Source organism: Monodelphis domestica, chromosome X (genome assembly GCF_027887165.1).
Source record: "Monodelphis domestica isolate mMonDom1 chromosome X, mMonDom1.pri, whole genome shotgun sequence".
Classification (NCBI taxonomy): domain Eukaryota; kingdom Metazoa; phylum Chordata; class Mammalia; order Didelphimorphia; family Didelphidae; genus Monodelphis; species Monodelphis domestica.
In genome coordinates this window covers 39201006-39212701 of record NC_077235.1, presented here as the reverse complement: position 1 = coordinate 39212701, position 11696 = coordinate 39201006, and the positions used below count along the sequence as shown (strand labels likewise).

The 11696-nt window shown below is 44.9% G+C and overlaps 1 long non-coding RNA gene across 1 annotated transcript; it reads left to right on the top strand.

Annotated features, from left to right (window-relative positions):
- The first annotated feature begins 510 nt into the window (after window positions 1-510).
- Window positions 511-11376, top strand: LOC107650343 (uncharacterized). Its single transcript, XR_008914562.1, has 3 exons — window positions 511-2021; window positions 2667-3506; window positions 7390-11376. It is a non-coding gene; the product is annotated as an uncharacterized LOC107650343 (long non-coding RNA).
- Window positions 11377-11696: the final 320 nt, after the last annotated feature.

The window sequence follows — 11696 nt, the reverse complement described above, 5'->3', positions numbered from 1 at the left end:
CCCACCATGATTTCCCTGATGGGCCCCCAGCACCAGTTTGGGGCCCCTCATTGCTTGTAGTAGACTGTCCCCAGCACGCCAAAGTTTCTCCCTGTGCCCAGGCGGGCAGTAACCCTCTCAGGGTTTAGCTAGATTGTTCTCTCACTAGGTGTCTATACAAAGCCTTTCTTTCTTGGTGGGGTCCCCCAGGGCTTGTGTTATTCTGTGCCAACCTCAGTTTCTGCCTGTGTAAAGCCAAGATTATCATTCTGGCGCTACCTGCCTCCCTCCCTCCCCCCCAGGAGTACTCTTTGTCAACCTTCAAGGCCTCTGGAAAGTGGAAAAGGCTATTCTTGGTCTTAGACTACCTGGGCCTCCTAAGATGGGCATGGACATTGGAGGGTTTCCCGGTAAAGACCTGGGACATCACCCCCCACCCCAGAAAAGGGGGGATTCCCCCCCCAGCCCCCACTGCCCCCCCACAAGAACAAAAGACCAGCACACCAGTAATCAGGGGCTAATGAAGTCCATGTTTATTTTGTATGTGCTCACAATGAGGTTTCTGGAGGCTTAGTTTCTTCCCTGCAGGTGGTCCAGCTTTCCTAGGACCACAAGCGTATTTTTCATGCCCCTCTTTCCCCACATGAGTTCATTCCATGCTCACAAAGCGGTCTCGTCTGTGCCTGACGCCATGCTTCTTCCACGACTTCCTCATTTCTTCCCCCGCTATTCCTCTTTTCCTTTTGTGCCCAAAGCCTGGCTTCTTCAGTGCCCGAACTCTGGTTTCCCTTGACCCCACTGCCCGATTTCTCCCATGACCACACCTTCTCTTCACGTAGAATCGCGGTTTCTTTCCCACGCCAGGAGCCGAGCTTCTCTCGTGATCTTCAGTTTGGGGGGCCGTAGCTTCCTTGTGGGCACACTCGTTTTCAGAGGTGGATATGGTCATTTCCTTAAGACTACACTCCTCCATTTTGGGGGAAGAGAGAGTAACTTGAGAGTGAAAGAGGAGGGACAATCCATCTGCTCCTGTGGCTTCCATCTTTAACCACCCCTCTCCTCCCTAGCAGTTTTCACTGTGTTTTCATAGACGGCAACAGCAGCTCTTAGAAAGTTCCAGTAACCAGTGTGACATCAGAGGGCATCATCAGGTTCTATTATGACACTGGGTGACCCCACTGCTTTCCCCTTTCTCCTCATAACAGTTGATTTTTGCCCTCCCCCAGCCTCCCCTTTACCTCATTTCTTCAGGGGGGTCCTAAATCCAATTGACAAGCATTCATAGAGGTTTTGGGGCAGCCAGGTGGCCCAGTGGATAGAGTGCCAGGCCTGGATTCAGGAAGGCTCACCTTCTTGAGTTCAAATCTGGCTTTAGATGTTACTGTTATTAGCTATGTGACCCTCAACAAGTCCCTTGACTCTGTTTACCTCATTTGTAAAATGGGAGTCTTTAAACCGCTATGAACAAAAATGAGTCTTGGAGACTTGCTCCTAAATTTAGGAGTATTTATTAGTAGAGAGAAAGAAGGAGAGAGATGAGGTTTCCAGCCTTTCTAACTTCCCCAAACTAAGGCCCCAGCCAGTCCTAGATTCTCCATGGGCCCTGGTCCATTTCCCAAGCAGCAGGCAGGGCCCAGCTACCCAGTCCTGATAAATTAAGGCCAGCCAAGGACTGGGCTTGAGTTCAGGAAGGGCCTGAGCTCCTGGATTCCAGCCTGCCAAGGTCCCCACCATGATGCTGGCCAGAGATGGTTTACATAGATGAGCCGGACAGTTGGGAGAGAGAGGGGTCCTTTTATAAGGCCAACAGTGTGACCAAGAGCCCCTTTAGACTTCTCAAGCTCAGTCTAAGCCATTCCCTCTGGGATCCCTCAGTTGGCCCAAGGCTTCACCTCAGTCCCCGTATGCCACATCCCCTGACTTCTATGATTTCCACAGGTCAGGAATCACCTGTGCCACCCTGGCTGACCAAGACACGTGACTCCTGTGGATACTTATTGTGGAGAGCCTTCTGAGATTGGACTGGATTGGAAGTTCTCCAGGTATTTAATTCCCACAAGCCGGGCAGGTGGGTGGCAAAGTAGACAGAGTGCCAGGCCTTGAGTCAGGGAAACTCGCGTTCTTGAGTTCAAATCTAGCTTAAGATATTACTATTACTAGTCAGGCGGCCCTGGGTTAAGTCACTTAAGCCTGTTTGCCTTGATTTCCTTATTTGTAAAATGGGAATACTTAAACTCAGAAGGTGGGTGGCAAAGTACATAGCGTACCAGACCTGGAGTCAGGAAGACTCATCTTCCTGACTTCAAATCCAGTCTCAGAAACCTACTACTTGTGGGACCCTGACTGGGCAAGTCCCTTCATCTTGTTTGCCTCAATTTCTCTTCTGTAAAATAAGTTGGAGAAGGAAGTGGCCAAATCCTCTAGTATCTTTGCCAAGAAAACCCCAAATTGTGTCATAATGTGACTGAAAACCCCACTGGGCAACAACAGTAGATGTCCTAGGCACCAGTGTCTCTAACCCTTCTAGCGTATCCCAGAGGTGTCTGAAGAGAAGTGGGGAGCAGAGGGGCCAAAGGGCCGGCCTGTGTGACAGGCAGAGGGCAGACCATGTACCAGTGCAGCCCTTCCCTTCTGCTGCCGCCCCATGGGCATGTACACATAGACACACGACCTTTTTCTTCCATTAGCCTGCCTCACAACCCCAGCATTCTGAAAGCCCTTCCATCCGGCTGAGCTGTGCCCACCCTCCGGCAGATGCGGCTCTCTCCCTTTGTACCGGTCCAATGAAATGACATCATCAAACATTTAGTAAGTACCTCTTAAGTTCCAGGTCCTGTGCTAAGCTCTGAAGACACATAAAATTGGGAAAGACTCCACAGGCACGTGGTCACCTGAGGAGCTAATGGAAGGCCTGAGATACTGCTTACTTCCAGAGCTGGACCCTCACATCTTCCAAGTTCTGCCCTCATTCCCTGTGCTTCCTTAGGGAAGCCAGAGATAATCCAAACCCAAAGGGATTGCCATTCCTGGAGCCATTTACATTTTCCAAAGGGCTTTCCTTATACAGCAATCCCGTGAGGCAGATTCTTCCATTGTTATTGTTACAGAAAAGGAAACCAAGGTTCTGAGACCTTAAATGCCTTCCAACTGGCAAATATTTGAGGCAGAACTCAAAACAAAGGGCTCCTGAATCCAAGTTCAGTTTTCTTTTGTTTTTTAATCTTTACTTTCTGTCCAAGATGGTAAGGGCTTGGCAATGGGGGCAAAGTGACACGTCCAGTCACCCAGCTAGGAAACATCCATCTAGCTGCCTCTCAAATCTCATTTTCTTTCCATTGCTGTACAACCTGAAGACAGCGGTTGATGAATCAATGATCTCTCTGATGGAACAACTTCTGTCTTTGACACAGATTCTAACCCTTTTGTGGTCCTCTGGCTTCTCAACCTCTTGAGCTTTGTTGGCCTCAGTCTCCTCATCTGTAAAATGAGGACAGTGATGGCACCTGCCTCAAATTTGATCAAATCAGGTAATAATTCTACAGTGCCTGGCGCCTAGTAGGTACTAGGTCCGTGTTGGCTAGTACTGTATTTCTCCTGGGGAACATCAGCTCCTTGGCGCTGAGGATGTGCTTCTTTTGGTAGGTTTATTCCTCATCCCTTCCACAATGCTTTGCTTCAGCTTACCGGTGTTTAGTAAACGGTAAATTGGGTTGAATGGCAATTCTCTCTCAGATGCTGCCAGGAATTTTTCACGAGGCACTTTGAAGGAACTGGCTCTGGAGACAGGAGAGACCTGGGTTCAAATTCCACTCCTGATGGTCACTGGGGGAGGATATCTTAACCACCTTGGGCCTCAGTTTCCTCATCTAGAAAATGGAGGTGATAATGACTTCAGGGCTGGCCTCACATGACTGTCACCTCCGAGGAACATTCCTGGCTGTGTTGGGCTGGGGCCTGCTTCCTATCTAGAGGTCTCTTAGTATTGTATGGATGCCTGGTCAGTCTCCGGCTGTCCCTTTTGTCATTCTCCACTCTCAGCGTGCCTCCTTTGGCTGTTTACTTTCCGAAATGTAGTCTGGCCCACTCTCTTATCTTCTTTAATTGTGCCCCCCCCAGGCCCCCACCCGCCCTTAGATAGAGACCAACCCTACTGCCTGTCCAAGTCAGAAGTACCCATAATGCACTTCCTCAGTGGGCTATCCTTTTGCTTGCAAGTCAGACTCTTCCTTCATTTGCCTTTCCTCATATGGCTGACTGGGCTCATTTCTTCAGTGACAAGATCTCATTGAAGGAGCCCCACCTTTTATTTCAGACTGTTACCTTCTGCCTTGGAATCAATATTGAGAATGGTAAGGGCTGGGCACTGGGGGTGAAGTGCCTTGCCCAGGGTCCCACAGCTAGGACGTGTCTGAGGCCAGATTGGAACCCAGGACCTCTTGGCTCCAGGCCTGGCTCTTAGCTACCCCAACCCCTACTTTTGAGACTGTGGCATCACAACAGAGCTAGCACTGTGCCTGTCTCAGTGAAAGAACAGACAGTGGATCTCTCCTGGATCTCACTCAGAGACCAGGGACAAGACCTTTCCCATGATCCTCCTGGACTAAGAGAAGCCCCAACCGCAGGGTTGGGTGGGGAAGAACTTTGAAGGGACCAAAAGGAGGCCTTACAGTGTGCATCCCTCCTACCTGAGGCAGAAATTCTGAGAAGCCACAACTGGAACACCTAAGGGAGACGTTCCAAATCTGGCCTTCACGTCGTTCACAGCGATGCTCTGAAGCATGGCGGTGCCCACACAGCCTGGCAGTGCCCCCTTCTTGCTAAATTACATGATGGTCAAGGAAAATGCCTGAGTGGCCAGAGGCACTGCCCACCCTGGAACGGAATCCAGGATTGCAGCCCTAGAACTAGTGGAAGGGACCTCGGCGGATCAGGTTATCATCGATTCAGAGGTGGAAGGGATGTTAGAGACCTTCAAGTCCAACTTTCTCATTTTACAGTTGAGGAAACCAAGGCACAGAGAAGCAAAGTGACTTGCCCAGGGTCACCCAGCTAATTAATATTTGATTTCTTAAAATCCTTAGCTACAATCTTAGAATTAATACTGTGTATTGATCCCAAGGCAGAAGAGCAGTGAAGGCTAGGCAATGGGGGTTAAATGACTTGTCCAGGGTCACACAGCTAGTAAATATTCCATTGTTTTCAACCCTTAACTTCTGTGTTGATTCCAAGGCAGGAGAGTGATAAAGGCTGGACAATGGGGGTTAAGTGACTTGTCCAGGGTCTCACAGCTAGTGAGTATTCCATTGTTTTCAACCCTTACCTTCTACATTGATTCCAAGGCAGAAGAGGGATAAAGGCTGGACAATGGGGGTTAAGTGACTTGTCCAGGGTCACACAGCTAGTGAATATTCTATTGTTTACAACCCTTACCTTCTGTGTTGATTCCAAGGCAGAACATTGATAAGGGCTGTGCAATGGGGGTGAAGTGACTTGTCCAGGGTCACACAGCTAGTGAATATTCTATTGTTTACAACCCTTACCTTCTACATTGATTCTAAGGCAGAAGAGGGATAAGGGCTGGGCAATGGGGGTGAAATGACTTGTCCAGGGTCACACAGCTAGTTATTATTTGATTGTTTTCAACCCTTACCTTCTGAGTTGATTTCAAGGCAGAAGAGGGATAAAGGCTGGACAATGGGGGTTAAGTGACTTGCCCAGGGTCACACAACTAGTTAATATTGAATTGTTTACAATCCTTACCTTCTGTATTGATTCCAAGGCAGAACATTGAAAAGGGCTAGGCAATGGGGGTTGTTAGTGACTTGTCCAGGGTCTCACAGCTGGTTATTATTTGATTGTTTTCAACCCTTACCTTCTACATTGATTCCAAGGCAGAAGAGGGATAAAGGCTGGGCAATGGGGGTTAAGTGACTTGTCCAGGGTCACACAGCTAGTTATTATTTGATTGTTTTCAACCCTTACCTTCTGCATTGATTCCAAGGCAGAAGAGGGATAAGGGCTGGGCAATGGGGGTTAAGTGACTTGTCCAGGGTCACACAGCTAGTGAATATTCTATTGTTTACAACCCTTACCTTCTGTGTTGATTCCAAGGCAGAACATTGATAAGGGCTGTGCAATGGGGGTGAAGTGACTTGTCCAGGGTCACACAGCTAGTGAATATTCTATTGTTTACAACCCTTACCTTCTGTGTTGATTCCAAGGCAGAACATTGATAAGGGCTGTGCAATGGGGGTGAAGTGACTTGTCCAGGGTCACACAGCTAGTGAATATTCTATTGTTTACAACCCTTACCTTCTACATTGATTCTAAGGCAGAAGAGGGATAAGGGCTGGGCAATGGGGGTGAAATGACTTGTCCAGGGTCACACAGCTAGTTATTATTTGATTGTTTTCAACCCTTACCTTCTGAGTTGATTTCAAGGCAGAAGAGGGATAAAGGCTGGACAATGGGGGTTAAGTGACTTGCCCAGGGTCACACAACTAGTTAATATTGAATTGTTTACAATCCTTACCTTCTGTATTGATTCCAAGGCAGAACATTGAAAAGGGCTAGGCAATGGGGGTTGTTAGTGACTTGTCCAGGGTCTCACAGCTGGTTATTATTTGATTGTTTTCAACCCTTACCTTCTGAGTTGATTTCAAGGCAGAAGAGTGATTAAGGCTGGACAATGGGGGTGAAGTGACTTGCCCAGGGTCACACAACTAGTTATTATTTAATTGTTCATAACCCTTACCTTCCATATTGATTCTAAGGTAGTAGAGTGATAAGGGCTGGGCAATGGGGGTGAAGTGACTTGCCCAGGGTCACCCAGGTAATTAATATTTGATTTCTTAAATCTTTAGCTTCAATCTTAGAATTAATACTGTGTATTGATCCCAAGGCAGAAGAGCAGTGAGGGATGTGCAATGGGGGTGAAGTGACTTGTCCAGGGTCACACAGCTAGTGAATATTCATTGTTTTCAACCCTTACCTTCTGTGTTGATTCCAAGGCAGAACATTGATAAGGGCTGTGCAATGGGGGTTAAGTGACTTGCCCAGGGTCACACAGCTAGTTATTATTTATTTTCAACCCTTACCCTCTGTGTCCTCCCTCCGCTGTGCCTGAGCCTGGCATTCAAGTCCCCAGAAACATGGCCCTGCCTCTTTACCTTTTCATCCTCCACTTTCCCTCCCCTTCCCCCATTTGGACCCTGTGCCTCAGACAAACTGGACTACTTGACCACCAGCTGCAAGTGATTCATGTTCCTCGATCGGGCAAAAGATGCTCAGAATAGAGCAGGCTCCGGGGCAGAGAGCCGCCCTACCACTTCTGCAGCAATGAAGGGAGCTTTGTTGCCCCATCCAAGCTGAAAGGGCAGAACTAAACAGCGTGTGTGTGCACTTTTGCAGATGGCTTTAGCTGCTGCCACTCCTCTCTCGGACCCAGGATTCCTGTGCGTCCTGCCTGCCCTGGCTGTGAGTTACTGGCAAGCCCGAGGTAAGTGGCACCGCGATGGCCACTGGGAGGTTATCCCGGAAGCTCTAATGAGAACAGTAAGGAACGGTTTTCCAAATGAAAGCCGCAAGCAGGAAACCAATGTGGTCCCATAGCAACTCTTGGGCCCCAGATGAATAGACGCCATTTCTATAGGGGTTTTGCCACCAGGCACCTCCCATTGTTAGCTCTCTCCATCCCCACAAGAACCAGGCCCGGGAAGTATATCCTATCACCTGTTCGTGCCCATTTTCCAGATTGGCATTGGAGTCTGACAAAGTTATGGGACTGACCTAAGGTCACACGGTTGGTAGGTGCTAGAAGCCGGCTTTGAACCCTTGCTTGGTGTCAGACTCCAAACATAGTGTGCTCTACCCGCTTTCCCTCTCCGCCTCCCACTGTGTAGTTTCAGATTCCCACGGACACCCGGGTGAGAGAGGGGAGATGGGACTCAGAAAAGAGTAAAAACCAACATATTGAAGAATCAAGAGTGATCTTTGTAGAGAGGATAGCTGGAACCATGGGAACTTGGGAAATCACCAGAAAAGTGAGCATGCGGAGAGAAAGAGAATAAGCATTTCTAGAGTGCCTGCTGTATACCAGAGACTATGCTCAGCACTTTTACAAATATTATCTCACCAGGACAGCTGGGTGGCTCAGTGGATTGAGAGTCAGGCCTAGAGAGGGAGGTCCTGGGTTCCAATCTGGCCTCAGACACGTCCCAGCTGTGGGACCCTGGGCAAGTCACTTGACCCCCATTGCCTAGCCCTTACCACTCTTCTGCCTTGGAGCCAATACACAGTATTGATTCTAGGACAGAATGGAAGGGTTTAAAAAACCCAGCAAATATTATCTCATTTGATCCTCACAATAACCTGTTTTTACTCCCCATGAATCTGACAAGTGACTTGCCCAGTAAATGTGAGGCCTGATTTGCACAGGGATCTTCCCGACACCAGAACCAGCACTTTATTCACTGGGTCACATGGGGCCTCAGAAGAGGTTCTGCCAGAGTTCTGAGATCCATCCGAACCTAGGAGGTGGGTAACAGGTGATCCCGCAAAGACAACAGAAGATGATTCATCATGCTGGTAAGACAAGGACCATTACAAAGCAGAATCGAGAAAACTCATTTCCTCCTGTAACAAAGAGAGGAAGAATATACTTTTTAACCCTTCCTTTCCATCTTAGAATGAATATCAGGTATTGGTTTCAAGGCAGAAGAGCAGTAAGGGCGAGGCATTGAGGGTCAAGTGACTTGCCCAGGGTCACACAGCCAGGAAGTATCTGAGGTCAGATTTGAACCTAGGACTTTCCGTCTCTAGGCCTGGCTCTCAATCCACTGAGCCACCCAGCTGCCTCCAATACTGTGCATTGGTTCCAAGGCAGAAGAGCAGTAAGGGCTAGGCAATGGCAGTGAAGTGACCCACCCAGGGTCTCACAGGTAGGAAGTGTCTGAGGGCAGATTGGAACCCAGGACCTCCTGTCTCTTGGACTGGCCCTCTATCCACTGAGCCATCCAGCTGTCCCCCTTACATAAACTTTTAAAAAGAAAGAAGGTACTATGTCAAATTCCTAAAATAAAAATGTCTTGATACCCAAATTAGAGGAAAATCAAAGCAAGAAGCACTAACAAATCAATGGTACTAACACAGATTGGTAAAAATATTCAATAAAACTTAAGCAAAGAAACTGAGGTAATATAGAAAACAATGGGAAGTATGTAAATGGATATTATTCATCTTCAACACAGCAAATATAAACATATCTAAAACCAAAATCTGGTCTATTCTCTCAAAACAATTATGGAAAACAATGCCAAAGAGGGATTGTAACTGATCTCGCAGGCCCGAGTACCCTCTCCCTATTCACATCAGATATTGCTGTTAACCAGAATTTTGTCACCATTCAATGCTGCATTCACTGACAGCTGAAGTTGGCGTGTATGTTGTTCTTTGTGTTTGCTGTCTTCTCGTGTTTCTTTGCATCCTCTGCATCCACTGTTCCAGAGAATGTTGGAATAACCTATTACGTTTACATGCCACAATTAATTGAACCATTCCCTGTCTTTAGGCACGCCATTTGTTTCTCCCTTTTTGCTAATATAGCCAGTACCACTATAGAGATTTTTGGACACAGGGACCTTTTCCTTCCTCCAGTAACCTCTTTGGGGAATCAAGTCAATAAGAGAATCTCCAAGTCATCCAAAGGCATGGTGAATTCGTAATTCTTACCAAAATGTTCCAATGAACAGTGAATTGGAACCGTGCCGTCATGTCCCTTTCCCACCTTCTTTTCCCATACTTCCTGGGAACTGGAGCGTCAGCAATATCAAGAAGTCATGATTTTTCATTCGGTTGTGTTCTGCTACTTGGTTGAACCGAGCTCTCCATCATATTGTTTGGTTGTTTCTCTGTAGTTTTCCATGTAAACCATGATAGCATTTTCGCAGAGAGATCATTTTATCTGCCCTTCGCCAATTATTGTTCTGCCTGGATAACCAACATTTCTGGCACTTTGTGAATAATAAAGGTGATGATGGGCATCTCAGCTCCATTCCTGTCTCTGTGTTGGACCATTGCAGATAATACCAATAGTCGGTGGAGATGCCTTAGATGCATTTTTCTCACATTCAACAAAAGGCCTTTTGTTCCTGTGATTATTAGTGTTTGGGCATCAACGACTGTACTTCATATGTAGCTTTTTGGAGATACATCTACGTAATCATTGCCATAGCTTATTGCGTTTGTTATCATTAATATAATTTAATAAGGTAACTGGTTTCCTTATGTTAAGTCATTCTCAAATTCCTAGAATAACTCCGACTTGGTCAAAAGAAAAGGAATTCTTTTTTCTATATTATTTTAGTTTCTTTGCCTGTATTTTATTGAATATTTCCCACCAATTGATGGTAGTACTATTGCTTTATAATTCCCTTCTTGCTTTGCTTTTTCCTTAATTTGGGTAGCAGGACAATGTTTTTATTGTAGAAGTTTGGTATAGTGCCTTCTTTATTTCCAAGTTTATGTAGCATAGAGAATGATTTGTCTTGGAGCTCTTCGTTAGAAGTCACATTTAGCATTTGGTCTCTTTCCTCCCTTATGGAAATTAATTTTGTTCTGTTTTTCCTTCTCAAAGCAGGTGCTTTATGTTATTGGTTTCCCGTTCTGCTGATGTGAGTAGCTGATGATTCTGTAGCTCTTCTTCCATTTCATTTAAATGTTCAGTCTTGTTGGCTTACACAAGAGCATAAACACTTCTGACAGTTTTCTTCCTTCACCTTCTACTGGTTGTCATTTCCTTCCTCTCATTTCTTATTTTAATAATTTGGTCCTCTTCTTCTCTCTCTTTTTAAAATTAAATTAGCTAATAGTTTTCCATCATATCCTCAAAACCAGTCCTTTGTTTTGTTGATTTCTTTGATTTTAAATTTATTTCACGCTTGGTTTTCAAAATTCCCACTTTGGGGCCTCTTTGGGGATGAGTAATGTCTAAATTTTGAATTGTTTAAATGTTAGAGTCACTTCATTAACCTTCTGTTTCTCTTGTTTGAAGCTAAGTGGTTAGGGATATACATTTACCATTATATTTGGATAAATTGATTTTATTTACATAAAGATTGCTTTAGCTATATCCCATAAAGGTTAATAATAACAACAGTAATAATAGCTGGCCTTTATATCATGCATTAAGATTTGCAAAATACTGTGCAGATATTACCTGTTTGATGCTCATAAAAACCCTTTGATTAAGTAGTATTATTATATATGCCTTTGAATTAAGTATTATCATAATTGCCTTTGAATTAAGTGGTATTATTATATATATGCCTTTGAATTAAACATTATTATATATGCTTTTGAATTAAGTATTATCATATATGCCTTTGAATTAAATATTATTATATATGCCTTTGAATTAAGTATTATTATATATGCCTTTGAATTAAGTGGTATTATATATATATGCCTTTGAATTAAAAATTATTATATATGCCTTTGAATTAAGTGATATTATATATATATGCCTTTGAATTAAAAATTATTATATATGCCTTTGAATTAAGTATTATTATATATGCCTTTGAATTAAGTGGTATTATATATATATGCCTTTGAATTAAAAATTATTATATATGCCTTTGAATTAAGTGGTATTATATATATATGCCTTTGAATTAAAAATTATTATATATGCCTTTGAATTAAGTGGTATTATTATA